The 19,171-nt window shown below is 32.9% G+C and overlaps 1 long non-coding RNA gene across 1 annotated transcript; it reads right to left on the bottom strand.

The window, feature by feature from the left end:
• Positions 1-1,723: 1,723 nt before the first annotated feature.
• On the bottom strand, positions 1,724-18,641 carry LOC141378954 (uncharacterized). Its single transcript, XR_012394787.1, has 5 exons — positions 18,254-18,641; positions 13,174-13,281; positions 3,564-3,664; positions 2,432-3,419; positions 1,724-2,231 (listed from the first exon to the last, which is right to left on the bottom strand). It is a non-coding gene; the product is annotated as an uncharacterized lncRNA (long non-coding RNA).
• Between the last annotated feature and the right edge of the window lie 530 nt (positions 18,642-19,171).

Below are 19,171 nucleotides of genomic sequence, written 5' to 3'. Positions count from 1 at the left end.
TGTGATCTTCCTTCCTGCTGCATTTTTATGTATTTATTTTTTTGTGAGAAGGAGCTCAATGAAAGTGTGAATATTACGCATCAAATATGAGATGCTGGTCGTGCTGAAAAACTTCCCGCGCCTGATGCACGCGCACGGGGCCCATATTTGGCATCTTTAATGAGAATTGGACCCTTTCTGAGCTCTGTTCTGTCTGTCAGCTAACAATCCTTCCTCATCAGCGATTCCCTCTTGAATTCATTTCAGTGCCCCGGTATTTTTAAGTCTAATGAATTCTGTTGTCAGACTTCTTGACAGAAAGCGAAGACTCCGACTAACTCCAATTAACACCTTCTAATGATGCTGAGCTCCTGATGGCGCTGAGATCATCTGCCCCGGGCGGGCTTCTGATGGGGGTAGCGGGGCTAAAAATGTTCCGTGCTCCTTCATCACCCGTGTCAGCGAATCCCAGACCGGATCAGCGTGCACGAGCTGCTGCCGCGGTGACGAGCATCTGGCGGGACGCGCGTCCACGGGTGGTTTTGCATACACGAGTTCCTGAATCTTAGCTTATATTTCTCTTTGTTTGTTTGATTATGCAATAGATTAATTCCTGCAATCACACTTTTTAATATTTATTTTACATACATTTTTATCTGTATATTAATATTATCCTTGTAAGAGATATAAAGATGGTTCATCTCCCTCTTTTTGCAAGTTTTTGCAATACAAATAAATTTATAATAATTAAATAAAAGTTACTGAATAATATATTTATCTTTGTCTGTTGAATATGCAATAGCTTTATTCATTCAAATCTACTTTTTTATTTTATATTTGTATTATATAATTATCAATATAAGTATTGTATTTATAATTATTATATTATTATAATTACAGGCGGCATGGTGGCTCAGTGATTAGCACTGTGGCCTCATAGCAAGAAGGGCGCTGGTTTGAGTCTCGGCTGGGTCAGTTGGCGTTTCTGTGTGGAGTTTGCATGTTCTCCTCATGTTGGTGTGGGGTTGCTCCGGTTTCCGCCACAGTCCAAACACATGCGCTATAGGGGAACTGATCAACTACACTGGCTGTAGTGAGTGTGTGTGAATGAGTGTGTATGGGTGTTTCCCAGTACTGCGTTGCAGCTGGAATGGCATCCACTGCATAAACCATATGCTGGACAGTGGTTTAATCCCCTGTGACGACACCTGATGAATAAATGGACTAAGCTGGGAAAAAGGAACGGAAAAGGAAAACAAATAAATATTTAAAATATATTATTAAATTATATTTTTATAACTTCTTTTTATTTTTATAACTCTGGCATTTGGTGATATTTCATCTCCCTGTTCTTGTAACTTTTGGCAATAAAAAATAATAATTCAAATAAATAAATTAGTTAATTAAAAGTTCCTGAATCTTATGTGTATGTATATATATTATATTTTCTTTGTTGATTATGCAATAGCTCAATTCATACAAACACACTTTTTTCTTTCTTTTAATCTGTATTTTAATATTACTCTTGTAAGAGATATAACAATGTTTTATCTACCTGTTCTCGTGAATTTTGGAAATAAAAATAAAATAAATAAATAAATAAACAGTTCTTGAATAATATATTTCTATTTGTCTCTTCATAATACAATAACGTAATTCATGCAAACTTTATTGGTAATTAATTATACATTTTTTATAAAAAATTAAACATGTGTATATATATATATATTTTTTTTTTCTCTCTGTGTTATATATTTACTCTTGTAAAAGATATATAGAAATGTTTCATCTCACCGTTCTTGTGAGTTTTGCAATAAAAATAAAAAATTCCAGAATCTTAGCTTGTATTTCTCTTTTCTGTTTGATCATGCAACAGTTCACTTCATACAAACACACTTTTTAATTATTATTATTTATTTATGTTATTGTTTTTTTTTCTCTATTGAATTTATTATTTACATTACTCTTGTCATATAACAATGATTCATTTCCCTGTTCTTTAAGTTTTGGTATAAAAAAAATAAAAATATATAATTAAATAAACATAAGCAGACAAAACATATGGCAGATATTTTTCCTAATTTTATGTCTGTTACTTTTTTTTTTTTTTTTACAGAAAATAATACAGCTTTTTAAAATCATATTGTAGTAAAGAGTTTTTTATTGCGCTTTTTGTTACTCTATAAATACTCCAAAATTCAGTATGGTTCAAAAACACTGTGGTATTTACTAAAAACTTTTCTAAAACCAGGCTAAAATTGGGCTGTCAGTAAACATCTAATAGACATCTAAGAATAGCCCAAAACTAGACTAGTCATCAAATACACAGGAATAAATGACGACACATGAAGTCTGGCTAATTTGTGTGTTTGATGACTACTCTATAGTTTTGGGCTATTCTTAGACATCTATAAGATGTTCACTGACAGCCCAATTTTAGCCTGGTTTTTACCAAGCCATCTTTAGACATCTATTAAAAACAGAATTGCTTGGTGCGATGACAATACCTTATAGTTGTGGATCATTTGTTCATATTACTGAAGTAGTCGTGTTCCCATAGTGACTATAGAATCACCACAACAGATCATTTACTTCAGTTGTTGTGTTACCATAACAACTATAGACTCTCCACAACAGATCAATTACTGTAGTTTTTTGTTACCATAGCAACTGTAGATTCACCACAACAGATCAACTACTTTAGTTATTGTGATACCATAGCAACTGTATAATGACCACAACAAATCAGCAACTTTAGATGTTGTGTTACCATAGCAACTATTGAACCACCACAATAGATCAATTACTGTAGTTTTTGTGTTACCATAGCAACTGTAGAATCACCACAACAGATCAACTACTTTAGTTGTTGTGTTACCATAGCAACTATAGAATCAACACAGATCAATTACTTTATAGTTTTTGTTACCATAGCAACTATACAATCACCCCAACAGATCAATTACTTTAGTTTTTGTTACCATAGCAACTATAGAATCACCACAACAGATCAAGTGAAGTATATGATCATTTAAAAACATTAGTGTTTACATTTACGGTTACACTATTAAACATTTAATGACAAAAAGTCAATACAACAAATATTTTTATATTGATTTGACTGATTTGAATAAGCCAAAAAGGTTTCAACAAAATTATTTAAGTTATGCAAAGTTTAATTTAATATTTTAGGCAGTTTGATTGATGTAAGTTGAGACGACTAGAAAAGTAATTTAATTCAACGTCAAAATTTAAGTCATCACGTATTGTACATTGTTTGTTTATGTTAGTAAATCCATCAACAAACCTACAAACCTTATTGTAAAGTGTTTCCGTTAAGTCTTTAAATGACACGTAAAGCTTTGTTATTCCTCCTCGTTCCGCTTTCAGTTTCTCATGAATAGTCCTGGTGGATGTCTGATCTTGTCGTGTTCGTTTAGCTAAATGGATCACATGCACACACACACACACATGACCCTGAGCTTTGGGAGGACACCAGAACGCAACTCTTACAACAAGTCAATCGACTGCGACACAAGCACACGCATTAATGCAGGAATGACAGTAATCAATAGACACTTCACCTGCGCTCTGCATGTCCACAGTCACAGCATGTAAAACCAGAGATCCCGAGCCGTCACACACCTGAAGGGATTTCAGAAGAGCATCTGATCCCGGGTCAAGCCTAAAACGTCAACAACAGAAGAGCAGAAACATGAAAATGAGCTTATGATTGGTGGCTATTGATGAAAAGGAGCTACTTACCCTAATCCTAACTCAAAGTGCTTTGCATAAACAAGAATAAAATAGACAAAAGAGAAATTTAAGAAAACAAAGAAATAATGCCATTCTAGTCGCAGCTCAGTACTGGGAAACACCCATACACACTCAATCACACTCATACACTACGGCCAGTTTAGTTGATCAGTTCCCCTATAGCGCATGTGTTTGGACTGTGGGGGAAACCGGAGCACCCAAAGGAAACCCACGCCAACACGGAGAGAACATGCAAACTCCACACAGAAACACCAACTGACCCAGCCGGGACTCAAACTAGAGATTTTCTACTTGTGAGGCGACAGTGTTACTCACTGAGCCACCGTGCCACCCAATCTAAATATTTTTATAAGTAAAAGTTGGCATGCTAAATTTAAAGGTTGCTGATAAATAAATAAAAATAAAGACACACATGCACATTAATAGTTGTTGTTCATCTAGATTTGTTAAAGTTAAAAATATTTTGAATTCGGATGCTAAAAAAAAAATGCTGTTTGTCCCAAATTTGTCCAAATGTTGGGTGACAACTAGGCCCACACGGAATCTGTCCACGCAGAAATCTGCAGATTTCCACAGGTTTTTAGCCCATCGACTGTATATTTACTTAAAAAATGTGTGTAAATTTATATTTATTCAGGTTTTAAATTAATTTCACTAATATTATTGTGATATATAAATAGCAATATGAAAATGTTGATATGATGTATTTACAATACAGTCTTTTAGTAGATACATTATATGAGAGACTTGCTTTGTTTACTAAATAAGTGGATTTTGCATTGCAAACATTAAAGTTATAAAGCTATTATTTTTATTCCATATATTACGATTTTAGTTATGATACTTCTAAAATCATATCACACAAATCCACAGATTTATTTTACAAATTTTTCAGCAAAAATATATCGTAAAAACGTCTACAGAAAATGTATTTGTAAATGAATTTTCATCACATTTGAGGGTAAATAATTTTAAATCTTCACTGTTTTCGGTACTGTTTAGGTCCAATGTTTTGCACATAAGATAAAATGTAAATAAAATAACAATATTTTTAATTTATATATACAATTAAAGTCAGAATTTTTCGCCCTCCTGTAAAACTTACATTTTTTAAAATATTTTCCCTGATTTCTGTTTAATGGAGAGATTTTCTTCAGCACATTTCTAATCATAATCGTTTTAATAACCCATTTTAATAACTCTTTGCCATGATGACAGCACAATATTTCACTAGATATTCTTCAAGACCCTAGTGTTCAGCTTACAGTGACATGTAAAGGCTTCACTAGGGTAATCAGGGTAAAGTTAGGGTAATTAGGCAAGTCATTGTATAACAGTGGTTTGTTCTGGAGACAATCCAACACTAATATTGCTGAAGGGGCGAATAATATTGAGCTTAACATGACTTTAAAACAATTAAAAACTGCTTTTATTCTAGCCTAAATAAAACAAATATGATTTTCTCCAGAAGAACAAATATTAGAGGAAATACTGTGAACATTTCCTGAATCTGTTCAACATCATTTCATTCATTGATTTTCTTTTTCAGCTTAGTCCCTTTCAAACATCATTTGGGAAATATTATGAAAAGAATATTGCAGAGGAGGGTGAATAATTTTGCCTTTAACTGTATATATGTATGTATGGCATTATCCCTTACATAGTTATATATGTGAATGAATAAAAGCCATTAAGATTTGACAAAAGTAATGCATGTTTATTTCTGGAGGGTGAACTGTCCCTTTAAGCATCATTAGCACACAGTGATCAGTTCTCTCACACGGACTGAGAGAATGCACATGAGGAGGTGTGGAGGACGAGCTGAGCTGAGATCAGTCTGTTCTCGCAGTAATCTGACTATGATCAGCTGCATTTGAGGAGCTCTCTGTGTGTGTGTGTGTGTGTGTGTGTGTGTGGGTAAGGTCTGGGTCAGTAGTGCGTGAATAACAGTGTTGGGGCCTGAAACTGTCCCCTGCTCAGACCTGCACTTAACACTGAATTGATTTCAGACACCCCTTGCCGTCCTGGGAGGGTCCGGGCTTTACTGCTGCAGAACAACACCAGCACACACACACACACACACACACATACACACACACACACAGATGCGCATACACACATGCTCACAGACACACACAGAAACCAACACACACTTAATACACAAACAACACACACATTGACAGAACAGCAGTCAACACACACACTGACTCACAGACGCACACACACACACTCAAAAACAAATACACTCAAAACACACACTCACAGATGCATGCACAGTCAAAACACACACACACACACTCAAAACAAACTGGGAGTGGGAGGAGCTACTGATGAAGAGGAGGGACTACCTGTGAATGGGAGGAGCTACTGATGAAGAGGAGGAGCTATTGATGACACCAAGCAGTTGGAGAAGTTGTCACTGGTGAAGGGGAGGGGCTATTGAGGAATAGGAGGAGCTACTGGTGAAGGGGAGGGGCTAATGATGAAGACGAGGAGCTACTAATGAAACCAAGGAGCTACTGCTGAAGGGGAGGAGCTATTGATGAAGGGGAGGAGCTACTAATGCTTCCGAGCAGCTAGAGGAGGAGTTACTGGTCAAGGGGAGGGGCTATTGATGAAGAGGAGGAGCTACTGATGAAACTAAGAAGCTACTGATTAGGAGGAGGAGCTACTGATGGAGGGGAGGAGCTACTAATGAAACAGAGCAGCTAGAGGAGGACTTACTAGTGAAGGGGAGGGGCTATTGATGAAGAGGAGGAGCTACTAATGAAACCGAGCAGCTAGAGGAGGAGTTACTGGTCAAGGGGAGGGGCTATTGATGAAGAGAAGGAGCTACTAATGAAACTAAGAAGCTACTGATTAGGAGGAGTAGCTATTGATGGAGGGGAGGGGCTACTAATGAAACAAAGAAGCTACTGATTAGGAGGAGGAGCTACTGATGGAGGGGAGGAGCTACTAATGAAACAGAGCAGCTAGAGGAGGACTTACTAGTGAAGGGGAGGGGCTATTGATGAAGAGGAGGAGCTACTAATGAAACCAAGAAGCTACTGCTAAGGGAGAGGAGCTACTGATTGAGGGGAGATAAAGAGGAGGGGCTATTGATAAAAGGGAGGAGCTAATTGTTAATGGAAGGAGCTACTTATGAAGAGGAGGAGCTATTGATAATGGGGAGAAGCTATTGGTGAAGGGCAGGAGTTACTAATGAAAGCGAGGAGCTACTGCTGAATGGGAGGAGCTACTAATGAATTATCTGCCACTGACGTTGTTTTTTTATTTGATTATTTTTTTAGAATTATGAAAGCAGAACTCTCCCACATCAGAGATTATGCCGCCTCCCAATAGCGAATACAGTTGTACTCATGACAGGTACTTTGGTCTTTTATGTCATTAATTTGACAACCGTTATATGTCGCCAGGGAAAAGGCTTGAATTTCCATTTAGTAAAAAAGCTTAGGTTTCCATTTCGATACAACACTTAACTCTAGACTACATGATCAAGTATAGTGTATAAGTACATAAGTGAATAGTGTATGTATAAGTCCATAGTGTATAAGTGCATTTGTATAGTGTGTAATTTGAGATGCAACTATTGATAATTTTCTATATATTGTGCAGCCCTAGTCCGGATGCAGGACCGAGGGCAGCATTCAGTACCGGCGCCCCCTGTGGACCCCAGAGACCACAACAGACACACAGAGCACTAAAGCTTCCAACATGACCGCAAACAAGTCCCAATGAACTGTGTGTGTGTGTGTGTGTGTTGTCCGTAGCCGGCGGGCTGGAAAGTCGCGGTGGCTGAAATCAATGCACTGGCACTTTGAGGAGCGTCCGACAGATTTAAGATGTCCCAGTAGGGCCCAAACCGCTGGAAAAAAAGAAAAACAACATCCCTCCATCCCTTCAGCACCCCAGGGAAAGAGGGATGCTATCTCTCCATCACCCAGGGGAACAAACGCGACACACTTGATAACCTAAAACCTGAGTAACCCTCTCCACGCACACACACACAGACTTGTACAGCTATCTTTATAGGGACTCCTCATACAGTAGCTGTAATAGTGTTTCTACAGTACAGAATGTATATTATCTTCTCTTTCCTTAAATCTAACCCTCAAAGCAAACAATCTGCACTTACATTTTCAGAATACTTAATTCTGTCTAAGCCGTTTAAATTAATACACACACTCAAACTGTACTGGTATTAATATACTAGGTCCCTACAATGTCAGGAATACAAAGTACACACACACAAATGCACACAGACAAACAGAAGCACACATACACTCACAGATGCACACACATAGATGCACACATCCTCACATCCTTTTTCTTCTCTGTTGTTTTAAAAAAAATATATATGTAAATATTCCCCAAAACTTACTTTAAAATATTATTATTATTATTATTATTATTATTATTATTATTATTATATTAATAATAGCACAGAAACTACTAATTGTACTATTGTTTTTAGTGATTCTGGAAAATTTAAAGCACAACTTTTAAAACAAAATAAAAACAAAATAAATAAATAAAATAATACAAAATAAATAAAATAAATAAATAAATAAAATCAAACAAAATAAAATGTATTGATGCTGGAAACCTCAAAGCATTAGATAATATTTAATTGTATTTTTTGTTTAAGTTATGCTAGGAACTTTAAAGCATTAATTTTTTTTTCTTTTTCATTTTGTTATTTAACATTGTCTGTAAAATCACGGAAAATCTGTGAATCAACATGAAACCCTGCAATAAAACTTTCCTTTGAATACAAATAAAGTGAACCTGAACCTGAGCTTAATGCCAATTGTGTGGTCAGATGTGTCCTGAGCAGATGGCGGCCCCTCCAGAGCTGAACTATTGACCCCAGTTAGGACAGACCTAAATGATCCCGGAGAACCAGAGATTTTTGCATTTATCAATGTTGAGTTATCTGGAGATCATAAATGCGTGAGTGTGTGTGGAGTCCTGCAGGTTGCTGGTTTACTTCCCACAAGGACTGACCTGAGACCAGCACTACTGTGTGCTTGTGTAGGGCACTTAACCTCAGGATTTCCCCCAGAGGAACTCAAACTGGAAGTCTGCTACAAGATTATTTGCTTTTGTGTTCAAAAACTTATAAGAAATATATGTTTTCGACTTTATTTATTCATGTCTTTCTGAATATTTTGCTGTTACATACATGACTGTTCAAAAATGTAATAGCATTTATTTATTATTTTATTTAGTTGTATTATTATTGTTACATAAATTATTATTTTATTTTACATTAAGTTAAGTTTTATTTAAAAATTGCATTTTTATTGTTTACTTTTTCATTTATTATTATTTATTTATTATTAAAATATGATTTGATATTATTTTATTAAAGTTTAATTTAATTTAAAATTGTACGTTACTATTTTAAAAATATTATTATATATTCTATTATTATTATTTAATTATTGTAATTATTATTTAATCATTGTTATTATTAAATAATTGATTATTATTTAGATATTTGTTTAGATATATTTAATTATTAGTTTGTTTTTGGAAAGATATTGGAATATTTACTAAGTTAGGATGCTTTATGTTAATCAAAAGTGGAATTTAAGACACTTTTAAAGGCTACAAGAGCTTTTATTTCATATAAATAAATATAAACTTCTTAATAATCACAAAATCATAAAAATATGAAGCAGCACAACTGTTTTCAACATTAATAATCAGAAATATTTATTGATCATCAAACCCTCACTTATTTCTGAAGAATTATGAGCATTGAAGTCTAGAGTAATGATGCTGAATATTAGTTTACTATACATTCACATACACATACAAAATAGTTATAATTTAAATTGTAATGACATTTCACATATTTACTGTATTTTAATTAAATAAATGCAATTAAAGTGAACATAAGAGTTCCCTCAAATTAAAAAACGTTTGAGCTGGATGTATGTTCATCACCAGCAACATGTGTAAAATAAAGTCGAATAAAAATCTTATTTCTACAGCAGACAAATCACTGTTTGCTTCACAGCAGCTCCATGAATTTATTATGGGCTCAGTCTCGATGGATGAACCTGAGGTTAAGTGTCTTGATAACAGACACAATGGTGATAATTCATAGGTCAGTTCTTGAGGGAATTGAACCAACAACTTTTCAGATACCGGCTCTGAGCTCTGACCACAACAGCAAACCACAAACACTTGAAGAAAACGGCTGATCTTTACTCAAACTCAAAGCATAAAGCCAGAAAGTTGAAGAATTAAACCAAACGCAAAACTCCACAATCACTAGAGGGCGCTGTCTACATCTTTGCAAATCAAAAAAATGTTACGTTACTTAAGGAGCGTTTTGTTGTACGTTTCAGATGACAAGTCCACTAGAGGGCGCTGTCTACATTTTTGCAAATCTAAAATATGTTACTTAGGGTACGTTATGTTGTACGTTTCAGATGATCAATCCACTAGAGGGCGCTGCCTTATGTTTTTTGCAAATCTAAAATACGTTACTTAGGATAAGTTTTATTGTACGACAAATTCACTTGTCATACAGATCAGCTAGCAAATCACTGACCTAATCCCTTTCCTTAACAACCAATAGTATTTTTAAATGCAAACGTAAGAAAAAAATAACTACAACCACAGTTTCACCGTGATTTTACAATGGTTTTTATCTCTTTGTAGCTCTGCAGCACAAGTACAACACCATACAAAGTCCATTAAATCCAAAGTCGCCATAAAAAGTTGTCCATATAGAGATAGACGGGTAACCCTCATCAATTAAATGTCCCTTTAAATATGATTAGTGTGATAAATAATCAAATTTGTTGACGTTATACTGCCCCATAGTGTTAATTTTAAATACAAACTGCAGTCAAACGTATATAAAATTACGTTTTTAACAAAAATGTGGGCTACAGCACGTATTTCCAATAGACTCTATTCATTGCATCACTGTGCAGCGACACGAATCCTGACAAATGTCTGACAGCAGCTCTGTAAAACACATCACTAATGGCCAAGAAGTACATTTCAGAAAGTGCAACACAACAATAGCGGTGCTTGTTGACCGTAATATGTGTTATTCTACACGCACTGCACTGAAACAAATTTATGCGTATGAAAAGTGACCTGTTGTGCACTCAAGCTGTGCATTTTTCCAGCATTCACAAACCCATGACCTTGATGTATAATTTATTCATGGGTCAAAGATGAGACGTCTGCATCAAATTACTACAGAGCTTATTACATGCAAGTACATGTAAATGCAAACGAACACATGCATGTGTCCCTTCAACATTGGTGACTTCATAATAGTATACATTTTATTAAATACTATTTCTGTTTATTTTCCTATACATATGTACTATTTACACTATTGTGTTTTAGTATAATTTTAGAATATAAGCAATACTTCATACTGTTATTTAAAGTTGTTAAATTATTTTCTAATGCTAAATTAATTTAATTATTAAATATAGAATTGAATTACTCGAACATCACAATTAAATATGAAATTACATGAAATAAAAACCCAACCATTGGTAATTAATAAACTTGTCTATATTCGATCCAGCATTGGCTTAAAAACAACCCAGAATTTTTCGAGTGAAAATTTTAAAAAAGCAAACCATATCTGTGCATCACAGTAAGAACATCGCAGCATTTTTAAAGGGTGTATATAATTGTAATTCTTGATGTTTTTATTAAATATTAATACTATTTATTTTACAATATATTCTTATTGTTTTACACTAATATTATATTATAAGCAGTGTTGGGGCAATTACCTTAAAAATTAATAATGCATATTGTTAAATTACTAATAGAAAAAGTAATTAAATTACTCGATAATATTTAACTATAATAGACTATTTAAAATAGACACCAAATCATTGGCTTTTAATGCTGTAAAAATATTCGCAAATTAGCAGTTTTCCATTTTTTGTGATTCATGTTTTTATTTTCATTATTTATTTATGCTTTTGAATTGCATTGTGGAATCTTGATTTCTTTTAAAAAAAAATGTAACCTTGAAAGGGGACTTTTATTATGATGTTAAATAGTCTGTAGTGCTCTATTGTCTGAGTTGAGTTGTATATTACACTAAAAAACCAAACTGCCAGCACATTTCCTGTTATTTTACAGACTAATTTCTCTAGATATATTTATTAATACATTATTTCAAACTATTGAAATGTCTATAAAACTGTAGAGTTGAATTTTCAACATCAAAAGTGGACAGAGCAGAGATTAACATCCCATAATGCAATTCACCACCGCAAATAAACACAAAACACACAAGACACCGAAACTGTTAACTCAGATCTATTTTACTGTGTGTAATTTAAATTTGATTGAAAAACATCTCCATATTTGACGCAACATTCCAACAAAAGAATGAGAACAACCAATTATAGTATAAAATAATATATTTAATTAAATATTAATACTATTTATATTACTAAAAACTTTGTATTTGCACTAATATTTTATTATTAAAAAATCTCTTAATTTCTCTGAAAAGTAATTTATTACTTGATGATAATTACCTGAACACTGCTTAAAATAGAAACCCAACCACTGGGTTAAAAAGGGTGATTTTATTTTAATTGATGAACTTAAAAACTGTCACTATAGAGCGGCACCTTTTCCAAAGGTACATTTTTGCTCCTAACAGGTCATTAAAGGTACATATTTATACCTAAAAAGTACAAATGTGTACCTCACAGTACCTTAAACATTAATAAGTGTACCCTAAAGGTACTAACATTCACTTGTACAATACAAAAGTGCCGCAGTGACAGATTTTGTACCTTTATTTCTCAAAGTGTAAAATGTTTTATTGTTGTTGTTTTTTACCTTTAAATCTGCTTGATATAATAATTATCTGTGTCTGAAAAGTAATTTAATTACTGAACATTAAATTCCTGAAAACTGCTTTAAAAAGAAACACAACCACTGGGTTCAAGTTTCGTTTTATTTTAATTGATGAACTATAAATAAACTATAAATAAACAACCAAGCGTTTCAAGAGTGTATTTCTATCTTTAAATCTGCTTAATAGATTAATTAAAATGGAAACCCAGCAGTTTCAACAAAAAGTGTCATTAAAATAAAATAATGTGTCCCCATTTGACCCAACATTGCAACAACCCAGTATTTTAGAGTGTAAATAAGAAAAAAAAAGGCAAATCTAAAAGTTAAAGCTTCCAAGTAAGTTTTTCTGCTCCAGTAAATTCTTGATCTGCAGGCATCATGGTGAGAAGGTGCGCTCAGGTAAAGCAATGCAGATCTGACAGACCCTGAACACACACCTCCGGTACTCAGTGTGTGTGTGAAAGCATCTGAACAGAACTACAATGGAGGTGTAATTAACTGGTGAGAGAGTCTGTGCTATCCGTGTTCAGTGGTGTGACTTGCCTTTTGGGAACAGAACTATTTCCAGACCGAACCCCCTGCACAGTGAGAAATCCACATCTGACATCTACAGATCGCACAGATCCGCTGCTCTTTCCGATATATCTCTTACTGCAATATGAACATATATACAAATGAAGTCAGAATTATTCACCCTACTGTTCAATTTTAATCCTTCTAGAAATTTTTTACCAAATTTCTGTTTAATGGAGACATTTTTTAATACATTTCTAAACATAATAATAGTTTTAATAACTGATTTGTTTTCTTTTTGCCATGATGACAGCACATAATATTAGACTAGATATTCTTCAAGACACTAGAATTCAGCTTAACGTGACATTTAATGGCTTAACTAGGTTAATTAGGGTAAAGTTTGGGTAATTAGGCAAGTCATTGTATAGCAGTGGTTTGTATTGGAGACAATCCAACACTAATATTGCTGAATTGGGCGAATTTTATTTACAGTGTTCTTTAAACTGAATACTAGTATTTTTGTCATATATCACACAACCCTATCTGTTACAAGCAAAAGTTTCTGGCTACAGCTGTTCAACACAGACTAATCGAGTAAACATATTTAAACCAACACAGAAATATCGCAGGAGTCTTTAAAAGACGAGAGAAACATCCTTCAGAACATTCACGAGGGCACAGAGATGAACAGCAATCTGTTAATGGATGATTCCAGAAGCATTCGAAGGATTTATTTACGCTCTCAGCAGATGTTTCATAGCAAATTGACATATTTTAAAAAATCACAAATCACACTAAAGTGGAAATTACCATCACAGAAAACACAACATATGCTCAGACAGGCCCAGAACCACAAGAGGAAACCCAACAACACACTGCAAATAATGGCATTTGCAAACAATACTGTGTCATCAATGCTATCTAAATTATATTAACTATTTATACCGATGGCGCAGTGGGTAGCACGATCGCCTCACAGCAAGAAGGTTGCTGGTTTGAGCCTTTCTGTGTGGAGTTTGCATGTTCTCCCCGTGTTGGCATGGGTTTCCTCCTGGTGCTCCGGTTTCCCCCACAAGTCCAAAGACATGCGCTATAGGGGAACTGGGTAAGCTTGGCTGTAGCGTGTGAGTCTGAATGAGTGTGTATGGATGTTTCCCAGTGATAGGTTGCAGCCTGAAGGACATACACTGCGTAAAACATATGCTGGATAAGTTGGCGATTCATTCTCCTGAGGCGACTCCAGAAAAATAATGGATTAAGCCGAAATTTTTTTATTTATTTATACAATTATATATTAATATAATATAACAATATAAGCAGCGTTGAGGAAGCTATCTCAAAAAATACCAATTGATATGCATTTAAATTGATTTTCAAATGACCACATCTGAAAAGTAATTTCATTACTAAAACGCTAAAATCTAAAACACTACTTAAAATTCCAATCTGAAAAAGAAAAAAAAAATCTGAATGCAAATACTTTAGATTATAAAAATATATTTTGTCAGTATTTTGTTGTGCAAATAAGCCTCCAATTAGTTTGATTATTTATGCTGGGTTGTTTTAATCCAATTCTGGACTAAATATGGACAAACTTTGATTTAAATGTAATATTATATTGAGTTTGTACATATTTAACCCAACATCAGGTTAAAACAACCCAGTATTTCAAGAGTGTATAACAATACTCAATGTATAGCACATTCATCCCTTATTCAAAATGCGACTATGAATGTAAAACCCGATATATTGTGTGAAATGTACTTTAAAATGTTTTTCTGTTATTAAAAACAAATACTGTATATAAATGTTGGGTTCTTGTAATGTAAATATTTATTAAATATGAAACAACCCAACTTGGAGTTAATTTTTTAAAGAAATAAAATGTACACCTTTTAACTCATTGGATGGTATCATACATATTTGACCCATGTTGCATTACAACAACCCAGCATTTTTGTAATGTATGACGATCCATAGTTAATAATTTAATACACAAATGTGGAAGGATAACCAAAAAAGATCCAATCTACCCTTTTAAAAAATGCTGGGTTGTTTTAACCGAACATGATGTTAAATATGGACAAACACATCTATTGTGTGAAAAAGAGTATGTAAATCTTATTTTAAAAATAACCTAGTATTAAATTTGTATATTTAACAATAGCTATAATAATAATAATAATAATAATAATAATAATAATAATAGCAATAATATTAATAAAAATAAAAATAGCAAATAATAATAATAATAATAATAATATTAGCAATAATAATAATAATAATAATAATAATAGCAATAATAATAATAATAAAAATAGCAATAATAATAATAATAATAATAATAATAATAATAAAAGCAATAACAATAATAGTAATGATATTAGCAATAATAATTATTATAATAGCAAAAAATAATATTGATAATAGCAATAATAATAATAATAATAGCAATATTAATAATAATAATAGCAATAATAATAATAATGATAATAGCAATAGTAATAATAATAATAATATTCATAGCAATAATAATAAAAATTTAGATAATGATAATAGCAATAAAAACAATAATAATAATGTCATTATTAACAGTAATAATGTGATTTCATCCAAGCCCATCACATTCGTGATATCATGATGCACAGTTAGTGGAGAATCATAATTGAATCGTTGTCAGAGCATATATTTACACCCTTTTTAATCACTACACAAGAGTTCCTAACGAGCAGAGAGTATTTATAGCGCAGGAACAGATCTGATGAGTCCCGGAGCAGGTCCATCAAGAGCAGGTGTCTTAACACTCACTCTAAAAACAGCGGCTGATCGACAGCTGTAGGCTTTGATGGATGCACTGCCGAGATTATGTGACAGACTTGAAGACCAGGCTCGACTGGGGCCCAAATAATGGAAGAAGTCTAATCTTTACTCTGTATGGACTCCCAGTAAAGTTTGAAACATTCTTCAGTGTTCTGGTGCTCTCTAGTGGTCTTTATTTGTAGAGCGGTATATGCACAGGGACCTTTAAATTTGCAGTAAAATTAAAAGTAAAAGCCATTTTACAAAAAAAAATGCATCAAATGCCATTTATATTTTAAAATACTGGATTTTAAGTCTGAATAGGTTTAATTGAGATTTTAATGTGATTTATGTAATGACATTGAATGCATTTGTGTTTAGGCATGGGCCGGTATCAGATATGATAACCTTGGATAAAAATATCAGTTTAACTGTATTGTGGCTACTGCTCTAAGGCAAGCTCTTTTTAAATGTCTGGGTAAAAAATAACTATTTAGTCCCATATATTTATTTTATATTTCTAGATTTTATTTTAAGAAACATTCAAAATATTTTGGAGCAGTATGTCAGGCTACATAATGAAATCATTGACTTCTGCTTACTTTATTAGTTTCAAAAACAGATTTAAAACAGCATCTTTGTATATCTTTTCTGCTGGAGATACTAAAAAAACATTAATAAAAAATCTTATGCATACCTTAGAAAAGGTATTAAGAAAAAGGTTTTAAAACCTTGACTTTTCAACTTTTAGACAATAAATAAAGAATGTCAAAGTCAGTACTGCAGCTCAAGCACTTCCGGTGAACATGTCATTCCTTTACAAAATTGCATTTAAGATATGATTTTTAAAAAATAATTATCTTCACTACCTGGTTGATATATAATACAAAGTGGGTCTCAGACTGGACAAGTAGCACTGCATTAAATTGCTCAGTGCTATGTCCTGAAAATACGGAAAAGTTTTTTTACTGCAGTATTTTCAATGAAGTTTCTGATCTGCTGCTACACTGTAAAACCCAACAGTAAACTTTATCAAATTAACTTTACTGAAAGTAAAAAGAAAAGAGTTTTGAACTCAGTGTCGAAGGTAATGAGTTAATTACATACCTCATAACTTCATCTTAAATGGATTAAGGTCACAGTACTCATATAAATTAGGTTTTTTTTTTTTACTCAAATGGTTTGTAGCATTCAAAATACACTTCTAATTGCACATTTTAGACCAGAATTTGCTGTTTTATTCATCTATGTTCTGTATTTATGTAGTATTATGTTTTAACATTTTGCTTTTATAGAGAGATATGTAAATCTGTTTTACTCTACATAAATGTTTTTTCCCTGCAATTAAAATTATAAAAAGATTTTCTTTCAGCTCAGTCCCTTATTTATCAGAGGTCCCCACAGTTGAATGAACCGCCAAATATTCCGGCATATATTTTTACGTCGCAACCAAGTACTAGGAAACATTTTAAAACATTTCTGTTTAATGTTTATCGTCTTTTTTAAAAGATATATTATTTTATTTGATATGTAGTAGTAATTCCTAATACAAATAGGAGGAAGTCATGTTCAAAAATGTTTCTCTATTTCTTTGTTTTTAATATAATCAAATATGTATATTTGATTCTTATATTAAAAACAAAGAAATAGAGAAACATTTTTGAACATGACTTCCTCCTATTTGTATTATATTTGATTCTTATATTAAAAACAAAGAAATAGAGAAACATTTTTGAACATGACTTCCTCCTATTTGTATTATATTTGATTCTTATATTAAAAACAAAGAAATAGAGAAACATTTTTGAACATGACTTCCTCCTATTTGTATTAAGAATTACTACTACATATCAAATAAAATAATATATCTGCGTATTTACATATAACTTTTCACAAAAATTGTAATATATTTTTTTAAATTTTTAATGTAATCAATTAATGGAAACCTATGGTGATTACTATTTTTATTTACTATATTTATTTACAATGTAGCCCACTGCCTTAAAAACACATGAAACGTAAAGTAAATTAGCTGTAAAACTGAGATTTGGAGGCTTTATGACAAAAAACATAACAAAACAAGGTTTCTGTTGTTAAACCATGGTAACTACAAATAACACATAATTTTAGCATGGTATTAATAATGTGATTTTAATAAAATTGGTTAATTATAAGAGTAACTTGTAAATGTTAGTGTAAATGTAATATACCATCAAGGTAATTTCTGAGCCTAACTACCATGCTAATAGGCCACTTATCACCTAGAACATCATAGCTACTTGCTGTAAATGCTGTAAAACATACTTACACAAGACACGTGGAGCAGGCACCGCCTTATAATTTTAAAATTCACGATGTTAAAGTTCTTCAGAAACTAAATAAACAGATAAACAGTGAGTTTTCACAGCCGCACCTCATGCAGCGCGAGCACAGCCGTTAGGATTTTCCCGCTCGTCCAGAATTTGAAATTATTTGTGCGGGAAACTGACGTGAAGGCTGCAGGTAGACTGTTATAAGTGTTAATAACCTTTAAAAAGAGGTTTGTTAAAAAGTATCTGCTAATAGACACTCCTGGGTAAATTCCGAAGCAAAATTTAGATGTCCTGACGTGATCACGCCTCGCAATCCGGCGTGTTTTGGCATCTCAAATGTACTAATTTCTAATATTGCTGCAGGAGCTAAGAGCTAATTAACTCAGCTTTTAATAGCGACGGTTTTTGGATTCAAAGGGGAAATGATGGAAGAAACATGGTGCAGGTAGGAACAGCACAGATAGATAGATAGATAGATAGATAGATAGATAGATAGATAGATAGATAGATAGATAGATAGATAGATAGATAGATAGATAGATAGATAGATAGATAGATAGATAGATAGAAGGATGGATGGATGGAGGGATAGGAAGATGGATGGATAGACATACAGATAGATAGATAGATTGATAGATAGATAGATAGATAGATAGATAGATAGATAGATAGATAGATAGATAGATAGATAGATAGATAGATAGATAGATAGATAGAAATGTTTAGTAGGCTACATAATACATTAATCAAACTTTAGCAGAAATGTGATACACAATTTTTTTTAAATTAAATTTAAGACTAAGTTACATATTTGACCTGTTGGGTTTTGATAACCCAGCATTGTCTAAATATTACCAATTACAAACACAATTGTCAGATTGGGTTCAATGGTGTCTGTTTGTAGAAAATGTATG

This window comes from Danio rerio, chromosome 19 (genome assembly GCF_049306965.1).
Source record: "Danio rerio strain Tuebingen ecotype United States chromosome 19, GRCz12tu, whole genome shotgun sequence".
Classification (NCBI taxonomy): domain Eukaryota; kingdom Metazoa; phylum Chordata; class Actinopteri; order Cypriniformes; family Danionidae; genus Danio; species Danio rerio.
Note: the sequence above shows the minus strand (reverse complement) of the source record. Positions and strands in the feature narration are given on the sequence as shown.